Source organism: Odocoileus virginianus, chromosome 21 (genome assembly GCF_023699985.2).
Source record: "Odocoileus virginianus isolate 20LAN1187 ecotype Illinois chromosome 21, Ovbor_1.2, whole genome shotgun sequence".
Classification (NCBI taxonomy): domain Eukaryota; kingdom Metazoa; phylum Chordata; class Mammalia; order Artiodactyla; family Cervidae; genus Odocoileus; species Odocoileus virginianus.
In genome coordinates this window covers 16,214,116-16,233,497 of record NC_069694.1, presented here as the reverse complement: position 1 = coordinate 16,233,497, position 19,382 = coordinate 16,214,116, and positions in this window count along the sequence as shown.

The following is a 19,382-nucleotide window of genomic DNA, read 5'->3' as shown; positions in this document are numbered from 1 at the left end:
TGATATCTTAATTAAATCACAAGTATGTTGTCTATTTAAGCATTTTTCAGAAACATCAAGGAAGAAACAAAAAGCTGAGTTTACATATTGCTACAATTCCTGACTTTTGAAGAGTAAAAAAAAACTTTTTAGTGTGGCTCAATGCCATAACTGTGATTAGAAAGTGACAGGAGTGAAGATAAAGTAAGAAAATTAAGTCTCTGAGGAACAGAATGGCAAAGATCTTTGATAATTAGAACCAAAGCCTTTCATAGTGGCTAGTTCAAATCCACCTGATTTTAGCACAGGCCAAAAGTGCTTGATCTAATGGATGTTCAGTATAACTCATGAAGCAAAGACAAAGGAGTAGCGCTCCCCTGGGTGATCAGCAATCACATCTTCAAATCTACAATAGAAATGGCAAACTCATTACCTAGCTTAAAAAAAGTTGGCAAATAATAAAATGGAAAAAGAGAATAACTCATTAGACATAGTACAAATAGAGATTTTAGGAAAGTTTAAGCTATTCTCTTTATCTTTTCTTAAATTTGGCCTACTAATTTTGAAACTAAACTATATTTTGAAGATCAATAAGGTGATAAAGTGCTAGACAGCTCATCTTTCCAAGCAAAAGACCTCTATTAACTAAAATGCTTTTTCTTAACTTACTATTAAAAAATATCATAAATATTATTTCAGTCATGGTGGTGTTGAAGTTTTGTTTTTAAGCCTTTCCTTGGTTCTGAACATGTAGCAATGGGAGATTAAAAAATGATAATAATAATGAGATATTATAACAAAAAAATATTGAAAAATTAAGAACAATAGAAGAAGAAGGAAAAACAAGAGCCCAAAACCAAAGTGCTCTGGGTGAAAATCTTAATATGTATCCTATTGAATCAGAATTAGCCAAGAAAATTGGGACTATGACTCAAATAGGTAATGAAATGAAAGGTGTTCCATTTCATTTACGTGCTAGGGTTTTGATTTGGTATCCTCCTGATTTTATATGGATGTTAACAAAAAAGCTGCTACAGAACATCGGTGTTGCTTCTTACATAGGTAAGGAAGCAGAAAAGATGATTAAGGTCATGATTTGAACCAAGATTTGACCACATCTCTGATTCCCTAATCTACTGTTTAGATAATCTGAGATGCCATTACAAAACCTAATACTAGACAGGGCCCCAAAAGTGCCAAGACGAAAATAAGACAGAAAGTGTGAAATCAAAAAATGAGAGACTGCAAAATTCCAAAACAAGTGAAGAAATTGGCCCTAGGATGGGCATCCAATAAATTCAAAACCTAAGAATTGAATTTACTGCTCTTGGAATTAAAAAAATACTCTTAGGAGAGTTAAATATAAATGTAATAAGATAGAGAAAAAATGAAATAATAGAATACATCTATAAAATAAAATGTCAAAAAAAGAAATAAATTATAGATATTTAAGTAGGGAGAATCATTAACCCAGACTCTAACTTAAAAAGACATAGATACAAAAACATAACTAATTAGAAATACAAACACACACAGGCATGACTGGTAGGAACTGGCCCCACCACAAAGTATACTGAATACATAGCTTGGCAGTACTTGAGGAGGAAGTCTGTGGGCTGAGTGGAGGCAGTGTGTTCCAATAAGAAAAAAAAAAAAAGAAAAGGTAAATACTTTATCATTAAGGGTTCTGTTTTTCCTCTGTGCTGTGTGTGTGTGCTCAGTCGCTTAATCATGTCAGACTCTGTGACCCCATGGACTGAAGAAGCGTGCAAGGCTCCTCTGTCCGTGGGATTCTCCAGGCGAGAATACTGAAGTGTGTTGCTATGCCCTCTTCCAAGGGATCTTCACGACCCAGGAATCGAACCCATATCTCCGGTGTACCCTGACCTGCAGGCAGGCTCACTACCCACTGAACCACCTGGGAAGCTTTTCCTCTAGTATTTAGCAAATCTGTGAACATAATAGTCATTCACCAATGAAAAAGTTTAAGAAAGTGGTCAGGAAAAAATATATTAATGGAACAAATTTAAATATAGAAATATAAATGTTTGGCATAATAGTAACATCAATGCATCCTCAAATTACTATAACAAATACCATTTAAAAGAAAACACTGTTGGGCTATATGGTCTCTGTGATAAGATGAAGATTTAATAAAGATTTCAAAATGCTAGAAGTTTTTTTGTCTTGTATGAAATATATGTTCCTATTATACATTCCAATTGGAAAAACAAATGGAGAAAAGAGAGGCATTTTGAAACCAATGGGGTGGATATACTTATAAATGATACACAATGAAAATCCCAAATGAGTGAAAAATAAAATATGAGAAATGAAAGATAGAAAGGGAAATGAGAATTGCAGGGAATAATGAAAACCATTGTCTTCAAACACTGGTTAGTGTAGTAACAATTAGCTTAGCAATGAAATATTTTGTAAATGTGCTTGTTTGCACTTAGAAATAAGGAAACATATCATTTCAGATTGATTTTTTCTTGTCATTTAACAGAAAGAAAATAGTGCCCCTTTTAACCAGGAGCTCATTCATTTCAGTGATGGCTTTAATGATAGTTAATCATGATAATGGCAGTGGCTGATGTAACCACTCATAATTAGTTCAGGCTTGTTTTTGTGTATATTTAAAGCAAAAGACAGCTTTTTCCAGAGACTTCAATTCTTTCTGCTCTATTTCCTCTCCTAACTTAAAACTTAACATTTAACACACAGACACATATTCCTACTATATATCTGCATATCAAAGGATGTAGCTTTGTGAGGTGTAAAGTGCATATTTTTAGTCAAAAAGACAGTTATTAATGAATTATAATATTTTTACAAAATGCTCTGCTTCTCCTAACATATTCCCAGATGCTTCTAACCTCCAAGCGTATATACCCACAGAAGAGAGGATGGAAGGGACATACAAAAAGAAAAGAGGGAGGAAAAAGTTTGAATGATATGAAAAACATTTTGTCTAATTTGATATATGGTTATCACCTTTCTTAAATGTGTTTGACATAAAAAATTAGCAATATATCATCAAGTTAATCAGTTTAAGTAGAAAGTTTTAAGAATCTAGAATGATCACACTATTAAAAAGGCAAACAAACCAACCAATAACCAGTGGTAGCAAGCTAATGATCCATTAAAGCTATTTCCACATGTACTAATTGGGGGTCAATTAACTTAAAATTTGACTTTATTTATGATTCCTGCAGAAGGATATTTGAACTGCAAATCACTTGCATAGTTATCTTCCCAAATTATATGTTCATGAAAGTCATTAGAAACCCACTATATCTTATAATTATTAAAATAAACTTTAAATATTTTAATTATTAAGTTATGACTTGAAGCATGAGGAAAGAAGATAAGATCATTTCTCTATTCAGAGAAACATATTCTTGAAATATTTTATTTCTATAGACTTTATTCTTGCTAAGGGAAAAAGAGAATTAACTTCTGTATTTAATTTTTTGTTCCACAAGTTTCCTCTTCTACGCACCCCTACTCCCAATGAGAAACTTAGATGAACAAGGTTTGTCTTTGGGAAGTCATCTTCTAACTAGAGTTATTGGATGTAGAGTAATGGCAAGTTTCATTTTACATCTATAGTTAAGTATTAGAAATATAAAAACAACCTAAATGGGAAAAGAATTTAAAAAAGAATAGATGCATGTATAACAGAATCAATTTACTGTCCACCTAAAACACATGTTGATCAACTCTATTCCAATATAAATAAAAATTTAAAAAAAGAATGCACCATATGAAGGGGTTTCCCAGTGATACCAGTGATAAAGAACCTGCCTGCCAATGCAGGAGACATAAAACGTGTGGGCTTGATCCCTGGGTTGGAAAAATCTCCTGGAGAAGGTCATGGCAACCCACTCCATTATTCTGGTCTGGGGAATCCAATGGACAGAGAGGCCTGGTAGACAACAGTCCAGAGAGTCGGACACATAAGTGACTTAGCATGCATGTACGCACCATATGAAGATGTAATGCTTCATATGCAATATATATGCAAGTTATGTGTACCCCAGCTAATTGACAAAGACATTGCTTCTTATTTGTCATATTTTCTGAGATCATTCTCTTCAAAATGACTTATCTGTTTTCATACATACCCTATCTTTTAAAACTCTGGGAGTGCTAGAACAATAGAACAGCTAGAATGCTCTTATATATTTGATATATGTTGAGAGAATTTTAAAATATTTGACAGAAAAGAAATGTGGTTAAATGCTCAGACTTCACTTTTAGTTCTTAGATACATATGTAAATATTTCCCTGGAAACTTTCTTTATTTCCATTCTCTTCTCTGCCAATTATTCAGTAAATATTCTACTTTGGTTTCAAACCATGCAATTAGCTTTCTAAATAAAACATACCTGGAAAACAGAGTACTATCTCTATTAAATAAAACACTAGATAGAGTGTTTCTGCATTGTGAGCATCAAGAAGAGAATGCAATATATCACCATTACGTAAATTTCCTAATGATTTTGACAGTAATAACAATACTCAACATATTGTTAACTGGAAGCAATCAAAAGATAACATCTAGATACACAAAAAACTTTAAAAATAATTTCTCTTATTTCATAATCCCCAGTGCATTTAACACACTGGGCTTCCCCAGTGGTTCAGATGGTAAAGAAATCTGCCTGCAATGTGGGAGATTAGGGTTCGATTCCTGGGTTGGGAAGACCCCCTAAGGAGGGCATGGCAAATCACTCCAGTTTTCTCGCCTGGAGAATCCCCATGGACAGAGGAGACTGGTGGGCTACAGTCCATGAAGTCACAAAGAGTCAGACATGACTGAGCAACTAAGCGTAGCACAATGCATTTAAAATTTCTGTGTCAGACCAAAAATGCAATTTTAGACTATATATCTATATTCTGCATTTCCTATTTTGTTTTGATATCTGTGACTTTGTGCTTTGACGGCAAGTAATCTTTAATATCTGATGTATACATACATATACACATATATAAACAGATATTACATCTGTAAATAGGAAATTTAAAAAAAGGGTGGCAAAAAGGCATGGAAATATGTAATAAAAGCATTCATGTATACAATCAATTCAAGAGTGAATAAAAATATAGAAAAAAATGTGTACCGATCTGACCATATCTGGCAAAAATATGGATAATCTATGAAATGTGCTTGAAACAACTGCTGTTCACCAGGTAACAGAAAGAAAAGAAAGCATCTAATTTGACACTGACTAGCAGTTACTTCATAAACATGAAGAGTTAAGATAAAACTCAGACATGAAGAGGAAAGAGAACAAAGAAAAAGATTTAGAACACAGAATGGTAAGCTTGCAGATGTAAGTCGTGTTTGAGTGGGGCTGAAAGGCTGCACATGAATGGAGGCAGAAGGTGAACAGCTTAGTTCCCCATAGTTAGACGCTGCTTTTTGGATCCAGGGGGCATTGGGAGCACTGAAAATCCTGTGTAAAGGAATACATGGCTACCTGCCAGAATTGAAAGGGGTTTAGATGTAGAAGAGAGAACGTTGCAGATTGGTCCTGTTTGAATTGATAAGGAGCAGGAGTCAGGATTTAGCAGCAGAAATATATCAGAGTAAAAATAAGAATGCAAAGAAAACATAACATTCAGAGAAATCCTGAATAACACATCCTAGGAGGTAGAACAGATGAAGGGAGATCAGAATTTAAAACACATTCCTTTCAATACATGCATTTGTGCTACCTCCTCACAAACTGTCCAAGGCAGGATAATATAGAGCAGAAACACATGAGATTTTCCGTATCACGCCTAATTTTGATCCTAATTTCTTTTCTGTTAATTGCTTTCTTCATCAAGCAAATTAACTTATTACAATCAGAGTTTCCTTATCTGTTAAATGTGAATGGTATTATAGTTGACATTAGATATCTCAATATGTTTTGCAAAATACAATTGAGTCTATTTTTGCCAGTTGAAAAATGATATTATGTTAGCAGCTATCATAAATACTTTAAATTTTGCCAGGTTAGACAAAAATCAGGAGTTTGTATGTACACAAATCTGTTTGAGTTTGATTAATTTACACATATTTTATAGTATTATATAGATAATAAAGTTTCCACAAGTCCATTGAGGCATGGAGTTTGTACAGGTGCATTTATCTTAATCATGAATTATTATAACTAGATCATTTAACATGTATGCATTCTGATTATATCCATTTAAATAATTTGGTTTTTGTACTTGTTTTAAAAGTGCCAAAAAATAGTCATCCCTCCTAACATATTGAGGTATCCAGCCTAGAAGGTTCTGACTTTTTGTATTAATTCTCAGTTTGGTATGAACAAATGAAGTTGTACCATATTTGATATACTTGTGGGTTATTGCCTTAATGGGCCAATTTCCATTATATTGTAACCATCAACTTAGTATGCAATGAACAAGAATGAGACAGCAAACAGTTTGTATGTGTACATTTATCTTAATCATAAAATTATTATAACTAGATTATTTAACATGGATGCATTCCTGACTTAGTAATAATTAAACAAATATGTTTCTGGAGAGTTTGATTTTATAGTAGGTGTGTGAGTAATGGAAAGGTTAGACTAGGAAACCTCTAGTTTCCAGGTACTACCCAAAGATTATGATGTTGAGTCATTTTTAAGGAGCCTGTGGTTCCCATTGGTCTTTTCCAATCTCAATCTCTCACTGTCAGAACTCAATCTCAGGGTGGAAATGTGAGTATTATACAAAAATGATTGAATAGTGATGCTAAGACTATACAACCAACTGAAAAGATCTTTATGGCATGCATCAAAAACAAAAACAACAAAATAAACACTATAAAGAAAAGGAGATCAGTAAGGCAACTGAATAAAGGTTATGGAAGTCAAGATATAGGAGATACCCCTCTGAGGTTAAGCCTGAAAAGAACATGGTTACCCAAAGATATTGGTGGTGGTTTGCCACTCAGTCATGTCTGACTCTTTGTGACCCCATAGACTGCAGCTTGCCAGGCTCTCTGTCCATGAGATTTTCCAGGCAAGAATACTGGAGTGGGTTGCCATTTCCTACTCCAATCCATAGATATCAGAAAATTTAAAAAAAAATAAAATAAAATAAACTTAATTAAATCAACTAATTAGGTTAACTTTCAACTGGTTATAAAATGTTTTTATGGCAGTAAGCAAAGTAAGAATTTTAAGCTAAAATATTATCCTTAGGGTATGGATAGTTTATATTGTTCACTTCCAAAACAGATTTCAGAATCTGACATAAAGTTAGGGCTTTTAAAATGTGAAATTAATTGAAATTTAATTGATTTTGCATGCTATTAAATTTCTCAAAGGTATGGGGACCCATTGTAGGAAAAGTCAGGCCATGCACAGGTACTTGTAATATTTGAAAGAACTAAAATTTCCTAGTCAGCATTCAAAAATATTATTAGTGAGTTAATTTTTAATATATATTGCTTAAAGAGCAAGGAATTATATCTAGTTTCAAGAACACACTTCCATAATTATTTGAGAACTTCTCTGTGATTTTTTTTCTCTCTATGACTATGTGATATAAGTGAAAGTTATTTCTAAATTTATATTTGATGTATTTATAAGATAAAATCACATTTTTAAACACTATTTTCCTATGATGCCTATACTTAGGGGACTGATGAAAACTAATGACTGATATAAAGCATAAGCTGAACTAGAATACAGGAGAAAGGTAATAAAACTCAGGTAGTAGTTAAAATTAAAAATTAGAACAGAATCTTGTGGTATACAAAAATAAATGATCTGGAAAAATTCTGTTTTTAAAGCTGTCAAACGGTGTCAAAGATCATGGTCATTAGAATCAGCCATACTTACTCTTGGGTTATATTTTATTCTGAGTTTTGTGTACATTTTGTCATGTTAAATAAGCAATGTGAAGCCCCATTTCCAAGTCAGGGTAATGTTGACAACAAGAATTATTTTATGGAACTGTTGTGAGACTAAAAAGGATAATATTGAAATATGCCTCAAATCATTTCTCCCTAGATGATGATCAATTAATGATGGCTACAATTATTGCTAATTTCATGTTATTAATAAAAGCTATATAGATTATCATAATTGCAAAATTCATAAACAATTTAAATTTTGTGAATTCATAGAGAGCAGGATCATCTGAATTTTTCCATTATCATAAAATTTTCCTGAAACCCCATTGACTGCATTATGCGAGGCTTCCCCATACTTCACTATCTCCCAGAGTTTGTTCAAACTCATGTCCATTGAATCATTGATGCCAGGCAACCATCTCATCCTTCTCCTCCTACCTTCAATCTTTCCCAGCATCAGAGTCTTTTCCAATGAGTCAGCTCTTTGCATCAGGTGGCCAAAGTATTGGAACTTCAGTATCAATCCTTCCAATGAATATTCAGGGTTGATTTCACCTAGGATTGTCTGGTTTGATCTCCTCACGGTCAAAAGGACTCTCAAGAGTCTTCTTCAAACCATAATTCAAAAGCAGCAGTTCTTCAGCACTCTGGCTTCTTTATGGTCAAACTCTCACATGCAGACATGACTACTGGAAAAAAAACATAGCTTTGACTATATGGACACTTCCCTACTGGCTCAGTGTCAAAGAATTTGCCTACAATGCAAGAGACAGGGGTTCGATTCCTGGGTCGGGAAGATCCCTTGGAGAAGGAAATGGCAATCCACTCCAGTATTCTTGCCTGGAGAATCCCATGAACAGAGGAGCCTGGCAGTATACAGTCCATGGGCTGACAAGAGTTGGACACTACTTAGCGACTAAACCACCATCACCACCTTTATCAGCAAAGTGTTGTCTCTGCTTTTTAACATGCTGTCTAGGTTTGTCATAGCTTTTCTTCTAAGGAGCAAGTGTCTTTTAATTTCAGGACTGTAGTCATCATCTGCAGTGATTTTGGAGCCCAAGAAAAGAAAGTCTGCCTCTCCTTTGCTTCCTTATCTATTTGCCATGAAGTGATGGAACAAGATGTCGTGATCTTTGTTTTTTGAATGTTGAGTTTTAAGCCAGCTTTTTCACTCTCCTCTTTCACCTTCATCAGGAGGTTCTTTAGTTCCTCTTCACTTTCTGCCATTAGAGTGGTGTCATCTGCAATCAGAGGTTATTGATGTTTCTCCTGGCAATCTTGATTCCAGCTTGTGTTTCATGCAGCCCAGCATTTCACATGATGTACTCTGCATACAGGTTAAGTAAACAGGGTGACAATCACTAGTATAGCTGGACCTAATATGATAGGCCTCAGAGGTCAGGCAGAAGACACATTACCAACATCAAGGAAATTGCAGTTGAAAATTCCTAGGTGATTTCTAGCTAGTGAAGCTCTTTTTATTTTGATTTAAATTTTTTCCTCAAATTGGAAAATTGTATACTCTCCAATTGGATAAAGTACCATACAGACTAGGTTTGGACAGCATATAGTCCTCTTGGAAAAAATCAAATCAAATCACAAGGTGCCTAGGTTGGCATGCAATGTACATGCTGGATTAGGATCTCCTTTCTCCCCTTGGCAGGCATTCATCTGCAAGGCTGAGAGATTACCAGAGAGAGAGAATCATTAAAGAACTAACAAAGGTGTCTTGTGATAGAATGTGCCATATCTTGATACTTGCTACTCCCATAAGGCATCAATGCCAGATCATAACAACAACAGTTATGAAAAGTCTTTTATTCTCTGCATGTCATCTCCCTCTCCCACAGTTCACCTTTGGTGAGACTGAAAAGAGCAAATATTGAAAGAAGCATGAGCTGGAATCTACAACAGAAAAGAAATCAACCACACACTTCCTCCTCATTCTCCAGAATGACTCTAGGTCTAAGGCACACACAGACTGGAGTGGAAGGTTTTAAGTTGAGTAGAAGTCCCTACACTAGTTTGACTTTGACATTTAATTTAAAACATTAAAATTACTTAAAAATTGTAAATTTAGGTGATTTTCCCAAATTTTTATTCAGAGATAAGAAAGAATGTACAATTTTGCTGTAGGCTATGGAGTAATAAAATTAAAATGCATTTCCTATCATCATACAGACTCCAATATGTAACATATTAAGTGACTAATAAGCATCCAGTTAGAATCAGACATGGAACAATGGACTGGTTCAAAACTGGGAAAGGAGCATGTCAAGGGTGTATATTGTCACCCTGCTTATTAAATTTATATGCAGATTACATCATGCTAAATGCCCAGCTGGATGAAGCTCAAACTGGAATCAAGATTGCTGAGAGAAATATCAATAACCTCAGATATGCAGATGACACCACCTTTATGACAGAAAGTGAAGAGGAACTAAAGAGCCTCTAGATGAAGGTGAAAGAGAAGAGTGAAAAAGCTAACTTAAAACTCAACATTCAAAAAAACAAAGATCATGATGTCTGGTCCCATCACTTCACGGTAAACAGATGGGGAGAAAAATGGAAACAGTGACAGATTATTTTCTTGGGCTCCAAAATCACTGCAGATGGTGATTGCAGCTATAAAATTAAAAGACACTTGCTCCATGGAAGAAAAGCTATGACAAGTCTAGACAGCATATTAAAAAGCAGAGATACCACCTTGCTAACAAATGTCCATAGGGTCAAAGCTGTGGGCTTTCCAGTAGTCATGACTGAGTGTGAGAGTTGGAACATAAAAGAAGGCTGAGCACCAAAGAACTGATGCTTTCAAACTGTGGTGCTAAGACTCTTGAGAGTCCCTTAGACAGTAAAGAGATCAAACCAGTCAATCCTAAAGGAAATCAACCCTGAATATTCATTGAAAGGACTGATGCTGAAGCTGAAGTTCCAACACTTTGGCCACCTGATGGGAAGAGCCAATTCATTTGAAAAGACCCTGATGCTGAGAAAGACTGAAGGCAGGAGGAGAGGGGGGCAAAAGAAGCTGAGATGGTTGGGTGGCATCACTGACTCAGTGGACATGAGTATGAGCAAACTCCAGAAGATGGTAAAGGACAGGGAAGTCTGACATGCTGAAATCCATGGGGTCTCAAAGAGTTGGACATGACTGAGTAACTGAAGAGCAAGAACAAAATAAGTATCCAGGAGAAAAGAAATTTAGTAGTGTTAAGAGAAAGTGCAAAATTTTGAAATGGAAAAGAATATGACATTTCCAGAAACAGCAAGTGCATTCTAAATATAATATGATCAAATATAAAATAACCCTACATATGAAAGTGTAGTTGCTGTCATGTCTGATTCTTTGTGACCCCATGGTCTGTAGCCTACCAGGCTCTTCAGTCCATGGAATTTTTCAGGCAAGAGTACTGGAGTGGGTTGTTATTTCATTCCCCAGGGGATCTTCCCAATCCAGGGATCGAACCCGGGTCTCCCCCATTGCAGGAAGACGCTTTACTGTCTGAACCACCAGGGACACCTATCCTATATATATAGCATATATGTGTATATATATATAGTATATATTTATAGCATATATAGCATACATGTATATATATATATGCATATATAGCATATATGTGTGTATGTATATATAACATATATAGCATATATGTATATATGTATATATATACAGCCTATATATATAGCATATATATATGCTAATATGTATTATAAGGAAATATATTCCTAGAGATATGCATTCAAGAGGACTTCTCTGAGACTCTGTCATTTGAGCTGGGTCATGAGGGGAGAGTACATGAAGTTAATAATGGTGGAAAAACATTCCAGGCAGAAAGTAAATGTGTAAAGGCGAAAGAAGTATGGTCTGTTTGATAAATTAAGAATGAATTTAGGAGAATGAATTAAGAAAGGAAAGATGGAGTATTAGAAGACAGGCCAGTAAATCGATTGGGACCACACTAAAAAATGCTTTGTATGCCATAATAATATTTGATTTCAGGTATGCATGAGAATTTTAGTGAAGGAATAGTAGTGATAAGATTTGAGTACTTGAAAAATAGCTTTTAAAAACAGAATAAAAGCCACAGAAGTCTATTGTTTTAGTGTCCTATTTCTGCTATAACAAATTACCATAAACTTAGTGACTTAACACACACTTTAATTTTTTAGAGTTGTGGATGTTAGATATCAAAGTGGGTCACTCTGAGCTAAAATCAAGGTATCAGTAAGTTATCTCAAGGCTTTAGGTGAGAATCTGTTTGCCTTTCCTATCTTCTGGAAGATGCCCACATATCTTGACAGATAGTCCTCTTTAACCAACTTCAAAGCCAGGAATAACTGCCTGTATGTACTTTCTAGTGCTCACTTTTCTACCACACCATTCCCCATTTAAAGAGTCACGTTATTACATTGCATGCACCAGGATACTCTCCTTACTGAGGTGAACTGGTTAACAACCTCAATTCCATAAGAAGACATAATTCTCACTTACCATGTACCACACTGCGATACATTCTTAGGTTATAGCAGTTAGGACTTGGACATTTTTAGGGGAACATTATTCTGCTTCCCACAACTACTAATCAATGAATGACTGAGAAAATTCTGATGCTTAAAAATACAATGGAATAAATAATATTGGTTGTAAATAATAACAGTATAAATGATAACAGTAATAATAGTGCTGGGAGTATGGGTTAATATGTAAATTTTTCTGCAGTTCACAATGCCAGACAGATATTATTGAATAAAGAACTTGTAGAAGATTAGACAAAACACTATCAGGGATATACCTGGAGGTTTGGTGTGGGCAGACTCTATATTTTTTTAAATCAAACAGAAAAATGTATGAAAATTTTAGTTTGTATATGAATAGAAAGGTTCCAATTAAAGATATTGCATTTTCTTGTTATTAGACTTTTTAAAAGAATGTTTTCTAATTAACTGAGTTGTAAAAACATGAAAGCTATTTGATATGAGATTTCAGTAGACACAGTATACAGTAGCTAGCTGGGTACACCATCTCTAGTAGTCATGATTGTGGTCTGCCTGTACCTGTTATTATTTAAAGACTTACTTGACCTATTGGTCAATGGACTGGTCATATGATCTATACAGAGTATTATCTGTGTGAATATGTCAGTAGCTTAGACCTATGATTCATCAGTAGACCTGTAATAACTGAAGAGGATCTCCCTCAGTAATGTCCAAATCATATGTAAGAAGAGAAATTGTTTTAATTTTTGCTCTTGGAAACTCTTAAGAAATAAAATTGCAGGCAACCACTTCCATTGGCATATTTCCAGTCATCTAATGCTAAGATAATGGAGAATCAAAATATGAAATCATAAGAATATTCTGGTCAGTTATCCCAGTGGTTCACAAGGTCGGAGATATTATTGACCTTCTTTGGTTAATTAATAAGAGCCAATAGATTCCCTCTAATAATTGAGCTAGTTCAGGTTATATTTCTTTGTAGTGAAAGAGCACATGACCTGACTCTTGAGAAACCTGTATGCAGGTCAGGAAGCAACAGTTAGAACTGGACATGGAAAAACAGACTGGCTCCAAATAGGAAAAGGAGTATATTGTCACCCTATTTATTTAACTTATATGCAGAGTACATCATGAGAAATGCTGGGCTGGAAGAAGCCCAAGCTGGAATCAAGCTTGCTGGGAGAAATATCAATAACCTCAGATATGCAGATGATACCACCCTTACGGCATAAAGTGAAGAAGAGCTAAAGAGCCTCTTGATGAAAGTGAAAGAGGAGAGTGAAAAAGTTGGCTTAAAGCTCCACATTCAGAAAACTAAGATCACGGCATCTGGTCCCATCACTTCATGGCAAATAAATGGGGAGACATGAGAAACTGTGGCTGACTTTATTTTCTGGGCTCCAAAATCACTGCAGATCGTGATTGCAGCCATGAAATTAAAAGACACACCCTTGGAAGGAAAGTTACGACCAACCTAGATAGCATATTAAGAAGCGGAGACTTGAGTTTACCAACAAAGGTCCATCTAGTCAAGGCTATGGCTTTTCCGGTAGTCATGCATGGATGTGAACTGTAAAGAAAGCCGAGGGCCGAAGAATTGATGCTTTTGAACTGTCGTGTTGGAGAAGACTCTTGAGAGTCCCTGGACTGCAAGAGAGCCAAACATTCCATCCCAAAGGAGATCAGTCCTGGGTGTTCATTGGAAGGAGTGATGCTGAAGCTGAAACTCCAATACTTTGGCCACCTGATGAGAAGAGCTGACTCATTTGGAAAGACACTGATGCTGGGAAAGATTGAGGGCAGGAGGAGAAGGGGACAACAGAGGATGAGATGGTTGGATGGCATCACTGACTCAGTGGACACGCGTTTGGGTGGACTCTGGGCGACGGACAGGGAGACCTCGCGTGCTGTGGTTCACGGGGTCGCAAAGAGTCTGACACGACTGAGCGACTGAACTGAACTGAATTAAACAGCATGGAAAATAAGTAAATAATTAATACTTTATGAAGTGATTTCAAATAAATCAATTTTTGACAACAATGAAAATACATTCCTCCTATTTACTATTTGATAATATAATCTCTAAGTGTTGTTGTATATTACACGCCACACTGGCCTCAGATTGACTGATACCAGCACAAAATGTGACCCAGAATATCTCCCTGAATTCTTCCTCTCCTGATTTCTACACAAACAAATTTATAAAATCCCCAAATTGTTTTTAGAATATCACAGAGTCCATGATCCAGTTTCATAATCTATGTTGTATTATTCACTTATTCACTTATGTATTACTGCAGGTTTTCAGATGTGAAAAATTAAAGAAACAGCAGGTGATTATACATAATGAACAACGCATATAAGTTTATTTCTGTTGGATATTCATTCAACAACAGAGAATATTGTGTTGCAAAATGGAGGAAATGGTAAAATTTGAAATGGTCAGGTACATCCTTCAATTTTAACTATTCAGGATTCATTAAAAAATGTGACATAAATTTGCTGCCTAAGTAAAAATATAAATAGTTGCCAAGAAATGCAACATCACATCACTTTTTCCATTTGGAAGATCCTATATATATATTTTTTAAAGTGTAAAAAGTGATCTTTTATGCTTCAAATGCCATCATCACTATCACCCCACAAATCTTGTTAAACAACCAGTTGCACTTAAGAGGAAGATTAACTTGATTTATGATTCAGGGAACAAATCATTGAAATAATTTTACTTTAAATAAATGTTTAGACTCACATAATTAAAGATAATAAATTTATGAATTTATGAGTAATCAATAAGATTAACCTCTCTCTCTGTCTCTTTTTCTCCTTCTCTTTGGCCCTTAGGGAGGTTTAATATGTCTAAATCAAATTAGAAAAATTCTCACAACACCACTCTTGTAAATACTTCTCCTTTTCTCCTCAAAAAAAGAAATACAAGATAACTTACATTTTGGGCAGCAAATACTAAAGCTACATTTTCAAAATAGAGTTATCAGAATTTCAGTTTTAGTCTCCCATGAGAAGATGTTCATACAGATCTTTGATTATATGGGCCTCATATACTTTCTCTATTCTACATTGCTATGAAATTTTGTACTCCATCTTGGAGGAAGCATTTCAGGACTCAGAGGTAGTTAGAAATGAACTGGCACTGCTTTTTCTTTTTCCTATATTTATCTTCAACCTATCTTTTTCTTCTTTTTCTTCTCTTCCATTCTTGAAATGTTCTTTCGTTAAGAACACCTTCTGACTTCTGGTTCTTCAATGTGTGATATTCCTATAACCTCAGGGAGTTTGGAGGATTTAGCTAGCAGGAGTTAACCATCCTTTCAGTTATGCTCTCTTTAAGTGACTACCATATGTAAAACCTCGTAAAAATAATATTTTGTATTTACATTGCTACTGATGAGGCTCAGGGAAGGTGTCCCCAAACTCGGCAAAGTGGTGTATCAATTGCTTTGAATTAAAATTATTTGAGAAACAGTCAGTACACAGAGGACCCTACACTCTATTCCCTTGAAAGCAGGAACTATATCTCCATCCTTGCACCAGAAGAGAGAGACATTCTTATAACAAGATATAGGGAATTAAGGGCCAAGGAGGCTGTGTAAACAAACTCAACTCAGTTTCTTCACTAATTAGTACCCAAACGTAAGTTTCTTTGTCTCATTAGTTCTTCACCAATGTATTATTTCTTGGTCTGAAAGGTTTACAGACAACCTACTTTGGTTACTTCTTGGGTTAGGCATTATGAGACCTCTTTGAGTATGAAACTATTATTTTTCTTCCTGCTAATATGCTTTGTGTCAATCTAATTATTAAAACCAGCCAAAAGAACATGGTGGTAGAGGGAAATTTTCCCCTCCTTAACAGTATTTTGACATCATTTGCCAAATACTTACATGTTAATTAGTTTACTCATATCTGTGAAATGGGTGATACTGATGAAATGCATCTTTGATGTTTGAAAAATGAGATAATTGAATGTTACAGAAATAGGGTGACTTGTCTAAGACACTAAAAATGTAATAATCAAATCAGGATGAGAGATCACTTCCCTAAATGCTGATTCCAATTCAACTCAGTTAATTCTGTTTAATAACACCGAAGCTCAAGGAAAAAACATCAAAGTAGAGCTTTCCCTACCATAGATTTCTCTGTCTTTTCTCGAAGTCAGTATAAAATTTCTGGTGGAAAAAATTTCTAGTTTTTCCTGTCTTTTCTGGCTGTTTTAATCTTGCTTGCAATATCTTTTTTGTTACAGTATATCTCATGTAATTGAGTATATTTGGAGTTTTTTTCATATCTGTCAAACTTAGTCTTCTATATTTATTATAAAATATAAATATAGTTGTAACTTTAATTATCATTTTCTTCTTTTTAACTTTTAATTTAGCTCACCTTTTTTATACCCTTGAGTCTCTCTTTTTTAAAAATTCTTTTGGGCTAATAAAATTGTTTGAATTTTCCATTTTATCCTCTATTGTATCATTAGTTTCACATTCTTTTTTAAGTTGTCCTAGATAATAATATGTATCATTAAATAATGACAGTTTAATACAGAAGTTCAAGGTATGCTTTTCCCAGCCTTTTCACATGTCTGCTATGTATGTATATGGTTTCATATTTTTTCCTTTGGTTTGTTTACATACTTTCTATTGACTTACTTTCATTGTATACTAATTCCATTTCTGATTTTATGTATACTGCTGCCAAAACTCATGAAACTGATGAAAACTGGTCATATAATGAACAGTTTGAAGGTGAAATTCATAGACTCTTCTAATTAATTGAATGCAATAGTTAAAGAGAAAGAGAGACTCAGTTATTCTTGATTATGTGAAGAGTCAGGCAGGACTGAGCACAAACATATACACATGAACATTGATAGTGTTTTGCCTCTGGGCTATTTTTCATTGCTTAATCAAGACTTCTTAATGGGACATGCTTCAGAAAGGGTAGGCATATTATTTAGTTGATATGGTACAAGAGCAGTGTTTCTTTATAGCATGACATGTTCCAAATCACTAGTATCTTAAGCAATTAAATTTGGGAGACTCAGGAGTTCTTTGGAGGTATAGTGCTTAGGATTTAGCATTTTTATTGTTGTGGCTTAGGTTGAGTCTGCTCAGGGAACTGAAATTCTGCAAGTCACATGGTGCAGCCAAAATGAACAAACCAAAAATCCAAACAAAACAAAACAAAACTGGGTGACATTGAGCAAGAGTGTGCCATTGGAGAATAACACGTCTTCAGTGTTACATTTTCCATTTTCTCTAGTATTTCCTCTGACTTTACATTTTCTCTAATATTTTCTCCTACTCTTGTATGAAGTGTTGCTAAAGTAACAGTCAGAATAACTGGCATTCTCATTTTTCCAACCATTTTCTTAAGAGCTATAGGCTCAATGGGCTATCTACTAAAATACCGCAAGCAACAGTATTATTAAATATTTTGGTCATGCCATTCTTATGTCATCATAAGAAATCACCAGGTTTCTAAATATTTCATTGCTATTGTTTGCAGAAATATTTTGCTGTCAGTTATGTTTCTTTACTCATGTGACAGTCCAGTGTATATATGTAAATCAGAGTATTTCCACCCACAAAGCCATTCATGACAGACCTTCCTTCTACATTACTGTGTTTCACAACATGGTAAAATATGGTCTAAAACTTTTTGTGTTCTGCTTCTTCTAAGTCAGAAAGACACAAAGTTGATGGTAAATAATAGTCTTTTAAAAAATTATGAAATCTGTATACAACATTCATATTCTATCAATACTTTCTTTTGTATCACTGTACAGAGTTCATGCAATGATGAAAAGTAGATAAGTAGTCATCTCCACTACAAAGAAAAAAATCAAGATTTTTATTAAATAGACAAGATGAAAATGTATAATTTAGGAGTTATGCAGTTTTTGCATGACTACAAAAATCATCACTTAATTTGAAAAGTAAAAGATAAATTCACAGAAACCAAAGACAAAAGCAAAGGAATAGACTCTGCCCTTTTTCGATATAAGAGGTTAAATGAAATCACAGTGCAAAGACATGGATGAATGAGGGGAAGTAATTTGGATTACTTTTACAATTTACTACATGCAGCAATTGTTTGCTCTAAAAAAGAATTTGCTTCAAAATTTCTCATTTCCCTAGAGTTATCACCATCCTAAGATATTTAAAAAAAAATAACAGTTTACTCTTGTTGTATTTGTCACTCAGTCTAAGCCACGCTGGACTCTGCAACCCCATAGACCACAGCATGCCAGTCTCCCCTGTCCTTCACCTTGTGCCAGAGTTTGCTCAGATTCACATCCATATCACCCATGATGCTATCTAAGTGTAGATTATTAGTGGAATTTAAAAAAAATTAATCTTCAAATAATGGTGCCTTCATAATGCAGTAATAGTTTTGGGTTTTTTTTTTAAACTTTGTAGAAAACACTAGTGATGTATTAACCAATCTCAATGATCACCTAATTTTAGAATTATATGTTACAAGTAAAATATATTTATATATTTTGAACTATGCATCTAAAATGTATTTAAATTCTATGCAAGTTTTTCTCATTAAGTGATGATTATTGATCATATTCCTATTCTCACTTTAAAAATAGAATCCTAAATATCTATTTCTTTTCCTTCATGTTCTTCAAAGTTTCATTATTTCAAACAAATGAAGTCAAAACTAACCCAATTAACATGTTTGTTTCTGTTTCATTACCTCATTGATATTTGGCAATGTTAAAATTTAACTTTTAAGTTAAGCATTTCTTAAACTGTTTGTAGTTTGCATTATATCAAAATATAATCATCTTAATGTGTTTTGGTAGAGATTTTATCTTAATTTCTGCATTCTCCTTAAAAATTCTTGTCAAAATTGTTAAAATAAAATCTTCACTTCGTAAAGAAACTAAACATGATGATGTTGGCGAAGACCTGGTTTTCTTTGCCATCTGGTTACCATGGTAACCAACTCTTGGAAGTAACCTCATTGCTGAGTTTGAACATGTACCATGGAAACCAGG